The sequence below is a fragment of the Sapajus apella genome, unplaced genomic scaffold (assembly GCF_009761245.1).
Source record: "Sapajus apella isolate SASKATOON/1434 unplaced genomic scaffold, GSC_monkey_1.0 scaffold3, whole genome shotgun sequence".
Classification (NCBI taxonomy): Eukaryota; Metazoa; Chordata; class Mammalia; order Primates; family Cebidae; genus Sapajus; species Sapajus apella.
In genome coordinates this window covers 32,251,408-32,270,149 of record NW_022436943.1, presented here as the reverse complement: position 1 = coordinate 32,270,149, position 18,742 = coordinate 32,251,408, and the positions used below count along the sequence as shown (strand labels likewise).

Below are 18,742 nucleotides of genomic sequence, written 5' to 3'. Positions count from 1 at the left end.
TACCTTTTCTGAAATAATATTACTTTTTTGATCTTTATGTAAAAATTCAGGGGAGTCTTGCTTCACTGGTTTTTTGGGAAAGAAAACATTTCCTTTGCAACTTGGAATTAAAAAGTGCAACCATTTGAGTTGTTTTCCTTTTCCTTCCTCTAAAACCAAGAAACATATTTTTCTTTCTGTACTGAGACCATTACTAAACTATCAGATGAACAGTTGGGTCCTGAAACCAAGATATTTATAGTCTGTAAATAGTTTCATGGTGGTAGTAGTAAAGAATGGAGTGGTCTCCCCTATATACACAGACTGCCTTATGATTTTTCAAAATTATATTTTAAGTTTTGGGATACATCTGCAGAACGTGCAGGTTTGTTACATAGGTATACACGTGCCATAGTGATTTGCTGCACTCATTAACCCATCATTTACATTAGGTATTTCTCCAATGCTATCCCTCCCCTAGGCCCCAACACCCTAACAGGCTCTGTCTGGTGTGTGATGTTCCTCTCACTGTTTTCATGCATTCTCATTGTTCAGTTCCCACTTAGGAGTGAGAATATGTGGTGGTTGGTTTCCTGTTCCCGTGTTAGTTTGCTGAGAATGATGGTTTCCAGGTTCATCCATGTCCCCGCAAAGGATATAAACTCATACTTTTTTATGGCCTCATAGTATTCCATGGTGTATATGTGCAACATTTTCTTATGCCTATCATTGATGGGCATGTGGGCTGGCTTCAAGTCTTTGCTATTGTAAACAATGCTGCAATAAATATACATGTGCATGTGTCTTTATAGTAGAATGATTTATAATCCTTTGGATATATACCCAGTAATGGGATTGCTGGGTCAAATGGTATTTCTGGTTCTAGATCCTTGAGGAATTGCCACAGTGTCTTCCACAATGGTTAAACTAATTTACACTCCCACCAACAGTGTAACAGCATTCCTATTTTTCCACATTTTCTCTGGTATCTGTTGGTTCCTGATTTTTTAATGATTGTCATTCTGACTGGTGTGAGATGGTATCTCATTGCGGTTTTGATTTGCATTTCTCTAATGACCAGTGATGATGAGCTTTCCTTCAAATGTTTGTTGGTCACATAAATGTCTTATTTTGAGAAGGGTCAGTTCATATCCTTTGCCCACTTTTTAATGGGGTTGCTTGTTTTTTGTTTTTTCTTGTAAATTTGTTTAAGTTCTTTGTAGACTCTGGATATTATCCCTTTCTCAGACAGATAGATTGCAAAAATTTTCTCTCATTTTGTAGGTTGCCTGTTCAGTCTGATGATAGTTTCTTTTGCTGTGCAGAAGCTATTTAGTTTAATTAGATCCCATTTGTCAATTTTGGCTTTTGTTGGCATAGCTATTGGTGTTCTAGTCATGAAGTATTTGCCCATGCCTATGTCCTGAATGGCATTGCCTAGGTTTTCTTCTAGGGTTTTTATGGTTTTGGGTCTTAGGTTTAAGTCTTTAATCAATCTTGAATTAATTTTTTGATAAGATGTAAGCAAGGGGTCCAGTTCCAGTTTTCTGCATATGGCTAGCCAGTTTTCTCAACACCATTTATTAAATAGGGAATTCTTTCCCCATTGCTTGTTTTTGTCAGATTTGTCAAACATCAAATGGTTGTAGAGGAGTGGCATTATTTCTGAGGCCTCTGTTCTGTTCCATTGGTTTACATATCTGTTTTGGCACCAGTACCATGCTGTTTTTGTTACTGTAGCCTTGTAGTATAGTTTGCAGTCAGGTAGCGAGATGCCTCCAGCTTTATTCTTTTTCCTTAAGATTGTCTTGGCTATACGGTCCCTTTTTTGGTTCCATGTGGAATTTAAAGTATTTTTTCTAATTCTATGAAGAAAGTCAATGTTATCTCGATGGGGATAGCATACTTTGGGCATTATGGCCATTTTTATGATATGGATTCTTCCTATACATGATGGTGGTGTGTCTTTTTGATGTGCTGCTGGATTCGGTTTGGCAGTATTTTATTGAGGATTTTCTCATTGATGTTCATCAGGGATAGTGGCTTGAAAATTTCTTTTTTTGTTGTGTCTCTGTCAGGTTTTGGTATCAGGATGATGTTGGCCTCATCAAATGAGTTAGGGAGAAGTTTCTCTTTTTCTATTGTTTGGAATAGTTTCAGAAGGAATGGTACCAGTGCCTCTTTATATGTCTGGTAGAATTTGTCTGTGAATCTGTCTGGTCCTGGGCTTTTTTTGCTTAGTAGGCTATTAATTACTGCCTCAATTTCAGAACTTGTTATTGTTCTATTCAGGGATTCAACTTCTTCCTGGTTTAGTCTTGGGAGGGTGTATGTGTCCAGGAATTCATCCATTTCTTCTAGATTTTCTAGTTTATTTGCATAGAGGTGTTTATAGTATTCTCTGATGTAGTTTATAGTATTCTCTGATGGTAGTTCATATTTCTGTGGGATCAGTGGCGATCTACCCTTTGTCATTTTTTATTGTGTCTATTGGTTTCTTCTCTCTTTTCTTTTCATTAGTCTGGCTAGCAGTCTATCTATTTTTTGTTGATCTTTTCAAAACACCAGCTCCTGGATTCGTTGATTGTTTGAAGGGCTTTTTGTATCTCTATCTTCTTCATTTCTGCTCTAATCTTAATTATTTCTTGTCTTCTGTTAGCTTTTGAATTTGTTTGCTCTTGCTTCCCTAGTTCTTTTAATGTGATGTTAGGGTGTCAATTTTTGATCTTTTCCGCTTTCTCCTGTGGGCATTCAGTGCTATAAATTTCCCTCTAAACACTGCTTTTGCTATGCCCCAGAGCTTCTGGTACATTGTGTCTTTGTTTCATTGGTTTCAAAGAACTTATTTATTTCTGCTTTAATTTTGTTATTTATCCAGTAGTCATCCAGGAGCAGGTTCTTCAGTTCCTATGTAGTTGTGCAGTTTTGAGCGTGTTTCTTAATTCTGAGTTCTAATTTGATTGCTCTATGATCTGAGAGACTGTTGCTTATGATTTCCAGTCTTTTGCCTTTGCTGAGGAGTGTTTTACTTCCAATTATGTGGTCAATTTTAGAATAAGTGTGATGTAATGCTGAGAAGAATGTATATTCTCTTGATTTGGGGTGGAGAGTTCCGTAGATATCTATTAGGTCCACTTGGTCCAGAGCTGAGTTCAAGTCCTGAATATTCTTGTTAATTTTCTATCTTGTTAATAATCTGTCTAATATTGACAGTGGGGTGTTAAAGTCTCCTGCTATTATTATGTGGTAGTCTAAGTCTCTCTGTAGGTCTTTATGAACTTGCTTTATGAATTTGGGTGCTCCTGTATTGGGTGCATATATATAAGATAGTTAGCTATTCTTGTTGCATTGATCCCTTTACCATTATGTAATGCCCTTCTTTGTCTCTTTTGATCATTGTTGGTTTAAAGTCTGTTTTGTCAGAGACTAGGATTGCAACCCCTGCTTTTTTTGCTTTCTATTTGCTTGATAAATATTCCTCCATCCCTTTATTTTGAGCCTATGTGTGTCTATGCATGTGAGATGGGTCTCCTGAGTATAGCACACCGATGGCCCCTGACTTTATCTAGTTTGCCAGTCTGTGTCTTTTAATTGGGGCATTTAGCCCATTTATATTTAAGGTTAATATTATGGTATGTAAATTTGATTTTGTCATTATGATGCCAGCTGGTTATTTTGCCCATTAGTCGATTCAGTTTCTTCAGACTGTCGATGGTCTTTATAATTTGGTATGTTTTTGCAGTGGCTAGTACTGGATTTTTCTTTCCATATTTAGTGCTTCCTTCAGGAGCTCCTGTAAGGCAGGCCTGGTGGTGACAAAATCTCTCGGCATTTGCTTTTCTATTCTGGCTTGAAACTTCTTTCCTTTAAAAATGTTGATTATTGGCCCCCACTCTCTTCTGGCTTGTAGGGTTGCTGCTGAGAGATCTGCTGTTAGTCTTATGGGCTTCTTTTTGTGGGTAACCTGACCTTTCTTTCTGGCTGCCCTTAGCATTTTTTCCTTCATTTTAACCTTGGTGAATCTGATGATTATGTGTCTTGGGGTTGCTCTTCTCAAGGAGTATCTTTGTAGAGTTCTCTGTATTTTCTGAATTTGAATATTGGCCTGTCTTGCTAGGTTGGGCAAGTTATCCTGGATAATATCCTGAAGAATGTTTTCCAACTTGGTTCCGTTCTCCTCATCACTTTTAGGTACACCAAACAAAGGTAGGTTTGGTCTCTTCACATAGTCCTACGTTTCTTGGAGGCTTTGTTCATTCCTTTTCTTTTTTCTTTTTCTTTTTTAATTTTATTATTATTATTTTTTTAAAGACGGTTTCACCATATTGGTCAGGCCGGTCTCGAACTTCTGACCTCAGGTGATCCGCCTGCCTCAGCCACCCAAAGTGGTGGGTGTGAGCCACCACGCCCAGCTGTTCATTCTTTTTAATTTTTTTTTTTTCTCTAATCTTGTCTTCAGGATTTATTTCATTAAGCTGATTTTCAATCTCTGATGTTCTTTCTTCCACTTGATTGATTTGGCTATTGATACATGTGTATGTTTCACCAAGTTCTTGTGCTGTGTTTTTCAGCGCCATCAGGTCATTTGTATTCTTTTCTAAATTGTTTATTCTAGTTAGCAATTCCTATAACCTTTTTTCTTTCTTTCTTTTTTTTTTTTTTTTTTGACAGAGTCTCACTCTGTTGTCCACGCTGAGGTGCAGTGGCATGATCTTGGCTCACTGCAACCTCTTCCTCCTGGGTTCAAGCAATTCTCCTGCCTCAGCCTCCTGATTAGCTGGGACTACAGGAGCACACTGCCATGCCTGACTAATTTTTTTTTGTTTTGTTATTTTAGTATAGATGGGGTTTCACTGTGTTGCCCAAGCTGGTCTCAAACATTGTGGCCTCTAAAAGTGCTAGAATTACAGGTGTGAACCACTGGGCCTGGCCTTCTCTAACCTTTTTTGAAGGTTCTTAGCTTCTTTGCATTGGGTTAGTACATGCTCCTTTAGCTTGGAGGAGTTTGTTATTACCCACCTTCTAAAGCCTACTTCTGTAATTTGTCAAACTCATTCTCCGTCTGGTTTTGTTCTCTTGCTGGTGAAGATTTGCGATCCTTTGGAGGAGAAGAGATGTTCTGGTTTTTGGAATTATCAGCCCTTTCATGCTGGTTTTTCCTCATCCTTGTGGATTTATCTACCTTTGGTCTTTGGTACTGGTGAGCTTCGGGTGGAGTTTCTATGTGGACGTTCTTTTGGTTGATGTTGATGTTATTCCTTTCTGTTTGTTAGTTTTCCTTCTAACACTCAAGCTCCTCTACTGCAGATCTGCTGGAGTTTGCTGGTGGTCCACTCCAGACCCTGTTTGCCTGGGTATCTCCAGGGAGACTGCAGAATAGCAAAGATTGCTGCCTGTTCCTTTCTCTGAAAGCTTTGTCCCAGAGGGACACCTGCCAGATGCCAGCTGGAGGTCTCTTGTATGAAGTGTCTGTCAACCCCCGCAGGGAGACGTCTATCAGTTAGGAGGCACGGGGGTCAGGAACCCACTTGAGGAGGCAGTCTGTCCCTTAGCAGAGCTCAAGTCCTGGGAGATCTGCTGCTCTCTTTAGAGCTGGCAAGCAGGAACGTTTAAGTCGGCTAAAGCTGTGCCCACAGCCGCCCCTTCACCCAGGACCTCTGTCCCAGGTAAATGGGAATTTTATCTATAAACCCCTGACTGGAGCTGCTGCCTTTCTTTCAGAGATGCCATGCTAGGAGAGGAGAAATCTAGAGAGACAATTTGACTACAGCAGTTTTGCTGAGCTGCCGCAGGCTCTGCCCGGTTCAAACTTCCAGGTGGCTTTGTTTACACTGTGAGGGGAAAACTGCCTACTCAAGCATCAGTAATGGCGGACACCCTTCCTTTCACCAAGCTCAAGCATCCGAGGTTGACTTCAGACTGCTATGATGGCAGTGGGAACTTCAAGCCAGTGGATCTTAGCTTGCTGGGCTTTGTGGGGGTGGGATCCGCTGAGCTAGACCACTTGGCTCCCTGGCTTCAGCCCCCTTTCCCAAGGAGTGAATGGTTGTGTCTTGCTTGCATTCCAGGCACCACAGAGCTCCTTCAGCTAGCTTGGTGCCTGCCCAAATGTCCATCCAGTTTTGTGCCTGGAACCAAGGGCCCTGGTGGTGTAAGCACCCAAGGGAATCTCCTGGTCTGTGGGTTGTGATTACCATAGGAAAAGCATAGTATCTGGACAGGAATGCACAGTTCCTCATGGCACAGTCCCTGATGGCTTCCCTTGTCTAGGAGAGGGAGTTCCCCAGCCCTTTGCACTTCCCAGGTGAGATGACGCCCAACCCTGCTTCAGCTCGTCCTCTGTGGTGTGCACCAACTATCTAAACAGTCCCAGTTAGATGAGCCAGGTACCTTAGTTGGAAATGCAGAAATCACCTACCTTCTGTGTTGATCTCACTGGGAGCTGTAGATCAGAGCCGCTCCAGGTCTGGAGCTTGCCATCTTGCTCAGGTTTCTTCTTCTTTTGTTCTTCTGTCTTCCATCTTCTGTCTTCCGTCTTCCATCTTCCTCCTCCTCCTCCTCCTCCTCTTTCTTCTTCTTTCTTCCTCTTCTTCCCTTCTTCTTCTTTCCTCTTTTTTTTTTTTTCTTTCTTTTTCTTCCTTCTTCCTTTTTTTCTTCTTTCTTTCTTCTTCTTTTTCTTTTCTTCTTCTTCTCTTCTTCTTCCTCCTCCTCCTCCTTCTCCTCCTTCTCTTCCTCTTCTTCCTCCTCCTCCTCCTCCTTTCTTCTTCTTCTTCTTCTTCTTCTTCTTCTTCTTCTTCTTCTTCTTCTTTTTCTTCTTCTTTCTTCTCTCCTCCTCCTCTTCTTCTTCCTCCTCTTCTTGCTCTTCTTCCTCTTTCTCTTCCTGTTCTTCAACCTCTTCCTCTCTTCCTTTTCTTCTTCTTCTTCCTCCTCCTTTTTCTCCTCCTCTTCTTTCTTCTTCTTTTTTTTAACAATTTAAAGTAAAGTCTAATTTTTCTGCAATGAGAGCAAAGCAATCTAAGTCTCTACTGGGAGAAGTTATGGTGATTCTTTTTTGTTACATTCTCAGGCACCGTAGATCTGTGAATTGATTTTTTTTTTTTTGTGGTCATTCTCTTTAATATAAAACATAGGTATTGAGAAATAAAGAATGTTTATAAATATAGACAAAATTATATTTCAAATATTGCATTTTTTCCCTTAATCAACTTAATTTCAGAGCATATAGTCTTGGAAGGACAGTCACTCAGAAGTTTACTTTTAAAAAGTAATGGTGTTCATGCCTCAAATCCAACTTAATGATGTATAAGTCAGCTTTGCTGTTGTAACAAATGATCCCTCAATCTCAATAACTTATATCAACAAAGGTATTTGAGGTTCATTTGTGGCTCTGCCATGCATATCCTCTTATTCAGAATAGCAACATGTCATTCTCACACCTAAAGAAAAAGGCAAGAAAAACACCCTATGTTCTTAAAGCTTCTGCTTGGACGTGGCATGGGTCTTACATGCTGTTGACCAAAGCAAGTTGCATGGCCAAGACATACCAATGGGGCAGGAAACTACATTTCTCCCATAAGAAGTCACTGCTGGGTTTCATGGCAATTAGTAATATTAACAATACTCTAAAGAAAGGGGGAATAAATACTTAAGAACCACAGTACAGTATACCAGGATGATCAACAGTAATTGCTATAAGCTCATTACCAGTCAGTTTAGGGTGCTTCCAATCTCAAACTTGCTTTCATGATTTAAATCAGGACTTACCCACCATAAGGAACACATCCAGAGTTCTCTCTTCCTGTTGTCTGGCATGTACTCAGAATAGTTAAATAATAAATTTTATTATTTGCATAAGCAGAAAAAAACTGGAAGTGTCAGTATTCTAAAAGAAAGCATTATAATGGAGCCCACAACTGGTGGAATTCACAATTCGCTAAATATTGCTTAATGTTTTCAAATTTTTGCACTTTCTCTTATTCTTTTTCACTGTCTTTCTCTGTATTCCAATCTCTTCTTCTCCCTTCCCACAAATACAAATATTTTCTTTACTATATTTTCTCGCTTTTTCTCAATTTATATTCTTTTTTTTTTTTCACTTTTCATTTCAGTAAATTCACTTCTTTATTCAATCAGTGTTACTTCCTGGATACATGTAAGATGTCAAGACAAAACTGACATATCCCTACCTCAGTTTATGAAATTAGAAGTGCTACTCAGTGTGTTCAGGTACTTTATAACTCTGAATCCTTATGATTATTTGCTTACAGAGGCATGTAGATTTATAGCATAGACAAAGATATAAAAGTAAGCTACAATACAAAGTAAATGTTTTTATTTGATTTTGTAGAGACAGGGTCTCACTGTGTTACCCAGGCTAGTCTCAAACTCCTGGCCTCAAGCAGTCTTCCTATCTCAGCTTCCCAAAGCACTGGGATTACAAGATAGGAGCCACTGTGCCTGGCCTACAAAGTAAACTGTTTTAAAAGACAGGAAAGGGTAATTAATAAGGTGCTATGAAAATTCAGCAGAAGATTATTTTAGGATAGGTTGGCAATAGATCAGTCTCATTATCTAAATTTTCTAATCATTTCCTTATTTAAAATTTTCTTTCTCCTCTATTGACAAACTCTTTCTCTTTTTTTCAGATATTTCACCCTCAATGCCTAGCCACGGGTTCCGAATATAGTTCCTTTTTTTTTTTTTTTTTTTTGATGGAGTCTAGCTCTGTTGCCTAGGCTGGAGTACAGTGGCATGATCTCTGCTCACTGCAACCTCTGCCTCCCAGGTTCAAGTGATTCTCCTGCCTCAGTCTCCCAAGTAGCTGGGATTTACAGGTGCCCACCACCACGCCCAGCTAATTTTTGTATTTTTAGTAGAGACAGGGTTTTTCTGTGTTGGCCAGGCTGGTCTAGAACTTCTGACCTTGTGATCCACCCACCTGGGCCTCCCAAAGTGCTGGGATTACAAACATGAGCCATGCTGCCCAGGCTGAATATAGTTATTCTATACCAGGACTATTTTGTTTGCAAATTACAGAGCCTCAATTCAATTCAAACTGGTTTAAGTAAGACAGGGAAATGTACTAGCTCATAAAATGGAAATGTGTCAGATATTTAGACGTAGAATCTAGAAAGAATGTCATCAGGAATCTGTTTTTCTGTTTTATCTTTTCTTTTACTGGTTTTGGTGTTCACAGGTGATGTGGTTAGGTTTTGTGTCCCCATGCAAATGCAAATCTCATCTTGTATTGTAAACCCCAGCTGTGGAGGGAGAGACCTGGTAGGAGGTGACTGGTTCCTGGCAGTGGTTTCCACCAGGCTGTTCTCAAGGTAGTGAGTGAGCTCTCACTAGAGCTGATGGTTTAATAAGGAACTCTTCCTCCTTTCCTTCTCTCTCTCTCTCTCTCTCTCTCTCTCTCTGTCTCTCTCTCTCCCTCCCTCCCTCCCACCCTCCTGCCACCTTGTGAAGAAAGTGCTCACTTCCCCATCTGCCATGATTGTAAGCGTCCTGAGGCCACCTCAGGCATGCAGAACTGAGAGTCAAGTAAACCTCTTTCTTTTATAAAATACCCAGTAGTGGGTATTTCTTTCTAGCAGTGTGAAAATGAGCTAATACAACAGGCAAACTCTCCTCATGTCTTCAAGATAGCCACCAGACTCACAAATTACCAGTTTAGTAACCTCAGCAGTTTCAGCTCACTCAAGAGTTCCATCAAAAGTTCTATTTTCATTGGTTTGTCTTGGGAAACAGTCTTACTCCTGAATCAATTATAGTGACAAGGAAAATAGAATGCTTTAATTGATCAGACTGGGGTCATGTTATCACTCTTGTGATCTACAGAAAGATAAGCCTTACTTATAAATGGATGAGGTTGGATGGGTGGTAATTTTAAGGAAAATAAGTTTGCTTTTTTAGGAAGGGGAGATGGAAAGTTTAGACATGCAAAAGCAACAGATATCTGCTATATAGTAGGGACTTACTAATGCATTTTGATTAAAATGATATTATTTTCTATTCATTATATAGGCATGTACGGATGCAAAGAAAATCCTCTCTTTTCTTCCCAAAGCTTTATTGTCCTTAGCCTTTTATATCTTACTTACTGCCAAATCTATTTCCTGTAGGTATCGTCAAGCTTCATTTTTACTCCTTCAAATACATTAAAGAATGGCTCTTTAATAGTACGTCTGATGACACCAACATTTGGGATCTTCATGGATCTTTTTAGTTTATCTGTTTCTTATCTATGGTGCTCTTTGTGTGTATATGTATGGTTATCCTTTATTTTATGCTAGTCATTGTTATTGAAAAATTATTTGCAGGAATGATGGAGTCCAAGATGAAATTATTTTCAGACAGGTTTTGAATTTGTTTCTGCCAGCACCTGTGGACACTACCAGTCTAGGATCACCTTAATTTAAATTCAGTGTTTCAGGGTCCCTAAACCACCCAAATGTATAAATACAGGATGCAAGATGTGATGAGAACTGGTTTACTAGTGAGCTATCTTGACACTGAAGGTATAACTATTGTACCAGTTTATTATGAGACAGGCCTTCTAGTTTATTCCTCAATTGGTGTGTGCTTCTATTTCTCTTGCCACAAGGGACTTTCTTCATCTTGAGAAAATTAAAAATCAAAATTTCTATCTTGGGCAAAGCTACTGAGGATAAAGTAGCTTTTGTGCTTAGCCACCTTCCTAGGGTCTAGTTTGGCCTGTCATTTCCTTATTATATTAATGGCTTGTTTGGCTGTTTATTAATATTATATTCAACACTTTTAGTTGTTTTCAGCAGGTGGGTTGGTTCAAATAGTCTAGCTTACCATTTCTGGAATCTAGAAGTCTTCTCTCTGAAAGTTCTGGCCTACTCTTCATCATACCTGATCTTTTCTTTCTGTTGTCTTCTTTCCCAGTTTTTTGCCCCTGTTCTCTCATCATACTCTGCTTGCGGATAGGCCCTGCTAGGATGAGATACTCAAACCTCAGTTTCTTAATGTGGCTTCATAGATCAACTTTTCATGATCTTTGATGTGTATCTATCTTTCTTTGTCTTCAGGTTGATAGTAACAGATTGCTTCTTATTTCCACAAAACACTATTGCATTGGTCTATTTGAACTCTGGTATGCTTCTGGAATACCTACCTTTCTGATCTTAAATCATTCTACCATCTGGAAGCATGATAAAAATTACAGTGTGACACAGGCCAAGATAGAAATAATGTTACATATTTAGAATTGTATTACATACATGTTTTCATGTAAATTATTTCCTTTACTTTCTATCCTTCTGAGGAAACATTGGCCAGCCTTCTTTACTTATAATTGTCCTTTTAGGTTCTTTAGATTTGAGTATTTCCTACCAGTTTTCTCCTTGGCTTATTCACTGCTTCTCTTCCTCTAGGCTCCTTACAATTAATTGTTTTTTTCAGGCTTTTCTCTTTCTGTTTTGTCTCCATACCAAGAGAGCCTCTTCCATTTTCACAGCCTCATTGTATTCTATGTGTACTTGATAATTGAATTTTTTAATTCTAGTAACGGCTTCTGCTAGGTGCTTCAGTTCCACTGAATAGGATGCTATTCATGTTCCAAAATTCAACATTTTCAAAATTGTGTTCATTCTCCTGAGACCCCTAAGACTCTCCTAATCTTCAGGATTACGTTTTTTGGTAATAACATCAACATTTATTCAAAATAGAATAAATAGTCTTCCAAAATAGAAACTTCAGCATCATCTTTGCTTCCTACCTCTCCTATTCCCACGTTAAACTGGTCATCTTCCTTCCTTTTCATTTCTACCAGTATTGCACTGGTTTAGTTTCATGTGTATGTACTTCTGTATATACAGTTGGTATTCATTATTGGGATTCCATATTTGCAAATTTGCCTTCTCATTAAAATTTATTTGTAACCCCAAAGTCAATATCTGTGACACTTTCACAGGGATTCATAGATATTCACAGTGTTGAAAAATTGGAGAGCCTCCATGTGCACATTTCCAGGTACTGCTCTGCATCTAGAAATAACATGCTGCTCTGCCTTCTTGTTCAGCTTTCATACTGTAAACAAGTATCCTTTTGCAATCTATTTAGTGCCAGGCTTTTTACATTTGTGTGTTTTTGTTGATGGTTTCTTTTTTTTGAGACAGAGTTTTGCTTTTGTTGCCCAGGCTGGAGTGCAATGGCACGATCTTGGCTCACTGCAACCTCCGCCTCCTGGATTCAAGTGATTCTCCTGCCTCACCCTCCTGAGTAGCTGGTATTACAAGCGTACGGCACCATGCCTGACTAATTTTATATTTTTAGTAGAGATGGGGTTTCTCCATTTTTGTTAGGCTGGTCTCAAAGTTTCAAACTCAGATGATCTGCCTCCCAAAGTGTTGGGATTATAGGCATGAGCCACTGTGCCCGGCCAATGGTTTTATTATTTAAAATGGTTTCCGACTGTAGTGTTAAAGTACTGTCTAGTGTTCATAAGCACAAGAAGAATGCGATGTGCCTTATGGAAAAAAATATATGTATTAAATAAGCTTCCTTCAGGCATGAGACATAATAGTGTTGCCATGAGTTTGGCATTAATGTATTAACAATATGTATTAAATGAAGCATCTTTAAACAGAAGCATGGATGAAATAAGATTATGTAGCAATTTGTTGATGAAAATATTGTGATCAAAGGCTTGTAGGAACCTAAGCCTGTATTTCTCCTAGGAACAGTGTTTCAGTATTCACTTAACAAGTGTTTATAGTAATTTTATAGAACATATCCATCATAAATAATGAAAATCAACTGTAATGTATGTGTATATATATATCATATATAATATGGTCAGATAATATTATAATGAATCATATGATTATATACATGTGTAAATATATATACACATATATACAAAAAAAGCTGTCTAGTGTTCCTAAGTGCAAGAAGAACGTGATGTGCCCTATGGAAAAAAATATGTGTGTTAAATAAGCTTCCTTCAGGCATGGGGCATAGTACTGATGTCTCATGTACATCATGTATATGAGATATATATTTTTTTGTAACCAACCTCTTAATTGGTTTTCTTTCAATGCATTCTCAGTATTGCCAAAATAATTATCTTTTTAACGCAGAATCGAATATGTTACAACTTCTGCTTAAAATTGAAAATCTTCAGTGCATTGAAGATAAAATTTGTATTTGTTTTCATGGAAGTCCACTTACAATCTGGCTGTAATCTACTTTGCCAGTCTAAACCCTCATCTTCCCTCCTTAAGTCTGTGCCACACCCCAATAGCACATTGGTCGGTTAGACAACTATTTGACTTTATATCTCTCTGTTTTCCCTCTTCTATCACTTTTGACTTAAATGCCCTTTCTTACTTCTCTGATAAAATCCAACTCAGGCTTCAAGACCCTCATATATAATCTCTGTAATGCTTTTCTTGACACTTAAACAAAAGAAGTAATGACTCTATATTTCTTTGCAATTCACATTTATCACTGTTACAGAAGTAGTTACAAATATGGAAAGAAGAATGGCTAGAATAAACTGAGTGTTGGATTGGAATAGGGAAGTACATAAAGAACTCATGGTTTTTCCTCTGACTGAGAAGAGCTAGAAGCTATGACACTGCAGCAGTAATGTATATACTCGGCATCTAGATTTTCATTTCAAAATATAATTCTCCACTAAAAGGAGCGAAGACTGCCTGGAGTAGACACATTCCAGGCTTGAACAGAGAAAAGACAAGATGAGTCTGGAAGTTATGATCATATGAAAAAGTAAAAATGTATTCAAAGTATGTTGAGAACATAGCAGAAGGACATAGAACCCAGTTTAAGATTTCCTCACAGGCCAAATCTGGGACAAACTGAGCATCAAAATAAATATAATAACACAATGTAACTCATTAAACAAAATAAGAATCCATGGGTCCATATTGATATCAATCAATCATTCCTGGAGAAGAGAAACCTTCATCCCCACCCTCCCTCCCTTTTTCACCCAGGCAAAAATGCATGTAAACTTATGATATGATCATAGCTCACTGCAGCTGCCAACTCCTGGGCTCAAGCAATCCTTCCACTTCAGCCTCCCAAATAGTTAGAACTACAGACAGACACCATCATGGCCAGGTAATTTTTATTTGTTTATTTTATTTTATTTCATTTTTTGACAGAGACAAGGTTTCACTATATTTCTGAGGCTGGTCTCAAATTCTTGGCCACAAGTGATCCTCCTTCCTTGGCCTCCCAAAGTGGTGGGATTACAAGAACAAGCCACTGAGCCCAACTGAAAAAGCTCTTTCTTACAGTAGCATGGCAACTAATAATTGTGGAAAAAAAAATATAGTTAGAAAGTTATCATTTGGCAACCATCAGAGCAATAATTGATCAGACAAAAAATTACTAATATATACCCAAATTAGTGTGTGAAAGTTTAATGAGAACAAGGACTTTACACAGTCTCAAAGTGTTTTCCATACATTAATTATTAATGTCAAAAGGAAAAATAGTGACTTTACCATGTAAAATCCTGACAACATCTTAATTAAGTACTGGGTAATGAAACAGATCAACATCCTCTTCTTCTTGACATGATGGGACAGACCAATGTCATGTTCCTCTTGATGTGATGTCCTATGGTGGATACTGCATCAATTCCATAGAAAGCATAACCTTAATCAGGTTATGAAGAAACATCAGACAAAGCCAAACTGAAGGACACTGAACAAAATGAATGGTGCTTTTGAAAAACATCAAGGCTATGAATGACAAAGTAAGTCTAAGGAACAGTTCTAGGCTAAAGGGGACAAACAGGTATGACAAGTAGGTGTAGCATATACTTCTCAACTCAATCCTGGTTTGGGGAATAAGTTTGTAACTTATTGAACATATTGGACAGCTCAGAATGTTTGAATATAGACTTTAGATTATACAGTAATATTACATCAATATTAAGTTTTCTAATTTTGACAATATTGAGGTTATATAAGTAGATGTTACTGTCTCAGGAAGTATACAATTAAGTATTTAGGAGTAACAGACCATGTTTAAAATTTACTTGTCAATGGTTTATATTTTTAAAATGCATAGCTATAAAGTAAATGATAAAGGAAATGAGTAAGCTTTAAGTAACTGGTGACACTTGGAAAAGGCTATTTGGGAGTTTTAAATATTGTATCAGAATAAAAAGTACTAAAATAAAAACTTTGAAAGCCAAAGACAATCTTTTGTTTATTTACTTTTTATTTTTTAACTCTTCTTAGTTGGGATGTAAGTTTCATAAGGGGAAGGATCTTTTCTTCCTTTCTAATTGCTGTATCCTCAGCACCCTAACAATGTCAATATAAAGGACATCAATAAATATCTGTTGAATGAATAAAGGCAAAAAACATGAAGAAAAATAACAATGGAACAGACTTGCATGCCTCTACTTTTGCTCTTTCTTGAAACCCCCCTAAATATTCAGCAAAATGCTTTTTTTTATAAAAGGGGAAGAGTCTGCAAGGAAAATAAGAAAAGAGAAGACAAACACTACCCACCCCTAACCCTCCTTGTTCCTCCAGAAGTTACCTTTTTGGAAGAATGCTGGCAAACTTTTCCCTGGGAAACCTGATCAACCAGTGAAAACAATTAAATAAATTATATTTGGATTCCCCTAGTAAATGTCTTAGTCAGTTTACTTATGGTCCATTTTTACCATATGGTAAAGCTTAAGTTGAAAAGCATCACCCAAGTGTGATGTGTTATTAATCAGCCTTTCATCTCACTTTTAAATATAAGCAAATATCTAAAGATTACCACATATCAAGAAAATCCTCAAATCCTTAAAGATGAAAGGTAAAGACACAAACACAGAAAAGCAACTTGGAAGAAACAAGACTAATATACAGTAAAGAAATTTGTATAAAGAAAAAGAGACTTCTTGCATTTTAACAAAATGAGAAAAGCAATGAAAAATACACTAGAAGAGTTGGAGGATAAATTTGAGAGAATATACTAAGAAGTAGAGAAAAAGAGACAAAGAGATGAGAAAATGTAGAAAAATTGGAAGACCGCTCTATACGGTCCAATATTTGAACAATAGGTGTTGCCCCCCCCCCCCAAAAAAAAAGGGAAAGAAAATCATCCACAAAACAACTCAAGAATATTTCCAGAATGGAAGGACATAAATTTGCAGATGTAAAAGGTCATCACACTTCCAGCAAAGTCAATGGAAAAAGAATCCAAACCAAAGTACTTTTAGTGAAATTTCAAACCTCTAAGCTTTGGGACAAGAACATAAAAAAGAATCAGTAGTTAGAATGGCTTTTGCCTTCTGCCAAGCAATACTAGAAGGTAAAAAGCTATGAAGAAATGTCTTTAAAATACCAAAGGAGAATGATTTCAATCTAGAATTTTATACACAGTCAAATAATCAGTTGTGAGGGTAGAATAGGGACATATTTTGAATGTGCAAAATTTCAAAACATTTATCCCTTTGCAAAATTTTTAGGAAACTCTTGGAGAATATCCTTTACCACAATGAAAGATTAGGAAAAAGGAAGTTATGAGACACAGGAAACAAAGTCCACCAGAGGTAAGAGAGAAATGGAATCCTTAGGAAGACGGCAAGGAGACATCCCAGAATGAAAACTGGATATCAGGCACAAAGGTGAACTAGTCCAGCTGAAGCATGCCAGAGCCTTCAAAAGGGATGTTAAAAAGATGAAACTGATGGCTTACTTGGTATGAATGAACATATTAAGAGGTAATTAAAATGACCTGAAGAAAGTTTGGGTCGAATTTCTGGTAAGAAAACTCTGCAAAGGAGAAAACAAGGTGATGATAATTCCAGAGAAAACAAAAAGTTGCCAGAAAAGTAACTGTAGTCACAGTTTCCTACATGACTCAGCTCTGAATAACATATTTAGTCATAATAATAGAACCACTTAATATTGATCTAACCATATTTGAAAGATGGGAGGAGGGTGGATAGGGAAGAAGCAAGAGAAAAATAAGTTTTCATTTTTTATAATGGAAAATCAATATATAATATTTGTATCCATCATGATTCAGTCAGGGGAAAAGAGTCACTGGATGTTATAAATAATGGACTTATGATAGGAATGAGATCTTACAGCTGAGGAAGTAAAGTTCTGAAAGGGGAACGGGAGGAGCAGAGGAGCCACTAACATGTCTGAGAAGCCAAACATCCCCAGCCACCAGAGTGTGATGGTGACAGAGAAATTTGTGGAGAGTTTTATGGAAAGGTATTGACTCTATAACTAGCCATCTAGTGGTGGGCCTGGCATCTCTGTAGGTCCCCAGGGCCATTAGTCAGAAAGAAGAGCTGAATATCATGCAGAGGAGAATGAGTTTCAAGCTGCTACCGACTAGAAGTCTGCTGTGTCTCTCATTGCCTCTCACAGTGAAATGACTTTCTGAAAGTCTTAACTACTGTTTTATTTGTGCACCTCTACCCCCACCAAATTTTATACAATTCCTCTTTTATGCAACTCTGACACAAAATCGTCACACAGCAGGAGCTTTAGGAAATATAGGTCCCAACTGACCCCGAGGGACACACTACAAATCACAACAGTCCATCCCTTGACAATCTGGCATCCAACCCATGCCTCTTTCAACCACATTAATCCCCAAATTTGTGCTTCCACATAACATGGCACACTTATCTACACAAAAACATACTGACTTTCTTCCCAAAAGGGGATATACAAAGTTCCATATGCCCATTTATTTATCCTAGGGTATTATTCATTCTTTTATCTGAGTCACACTCGCTACTTCATATTCTGTAGTTTAAATACTGAGCTATAAAGGTTAACTACAGTTAATACATCATCTTCTTTTAGATAATAGAGGAATATGAGATGAAAAATATTGATATTCATTTTAAATCAAGGAGGAAATAATTATAACTATGGTCTGTGTTTTACAACTAGTCATATGACTGTAGCTAGTATTTATTTATTTAGAGACAGACTCTCATTTTGTTGCCCAGGCTGGAGTACAGTGGTGTGATCTTGGCTCACTGCAAACTCCGCCCCTGGGTTCAAGCTATTCTCCGGCCTCAGCCTTCTAAGTATCTGGGACTACAGGCACATACCACCACATCTGGCTAATTTTTGTATTTTTAGTAGGGACTAGGTTTCACTCTGTTGGCCAGGCTGGTGTCAAACTCATGACCTCAGGTGATCCACCCACCTCAGCCTCCCAAAGTGCTAGGATTATAGGCATGAGCCACCGCACCCAGCCTGTAGCTGGTATTTATAACTTATTTTTTCTCTTGGACTGAAATAGGTAGGCAGTTTACTAAGGCCTTTCTTGATTTGTATAGCAGAAAACTTCCTTTCTGGCTAGCAGAGGTATAACTTGAGTCACTACAACAGAGAACCACAGCAACTTAACCAGTTCCAGACTTGAGCCAGTTCATAGCCCCAGAGCTCCTTGAATGAAGATGTCAAATCTCTGGAACCAGCATCCTCACTGTAAATCTTTTTTCTGGTCTTCTGCAATAAGACCTAGGGCCATTTACTTAGATGACTGTGTTTCTGGGAAAGGGAACTAAATGGACTTTTGATTACTAGAGTATTGGCTTGAGCCTATGCCCTAGTGGGCTTCGTTAATCCCTAAACCTACCCCATGTTTATTTCTTCACTTCTGGAATGAATAGTTAGTATAGACATGCTCAGGAACTAGAATAATTCCTACATTGGATCTCTGACCTGTGTATATATTTTTTCTTTTATCTGTAACAAATATTTTCCACACTATTGCA

The 18,742-nt window shown here is 38.0% G+C and overlaps 1 protein-coding gene and 1 long non-coding RNA gene across 4 annotated transcripts in view; one reads left to right on the top strand and one right to left on the bottom strand.

Annotated features, from left to right (window-relative positions):
- Window positions 1-18,742, top strand: part of RSPO2 (R-spondin 2) — a 223,442-nt gene that overhangs the window by 25,416 nt on the left and 179,284 nt on the right. The gene's annotated exons all lie outside the window — the stretch shown is intronic.
- LOC116532539 lies at window positions 4,161-16,233 on the bottom strand. Of its 2 annotated transcripts, none has more exons than XR_004260898.1 (2): window positions 16,221-16,233; window positions 4,161-4,250 (listed from the first exon to the last, which is right to left on the bottom strand). It is a non-coding gene; the product is annotated as an uncharacterized LOC116532539 (long non-coding RNA). The 2 variants fall into 2 exon arrangements; XR_004260897.1 differs by lacking the exon at window positions 16,221-16,233 and adding an exon at window positions 8,895-8,905.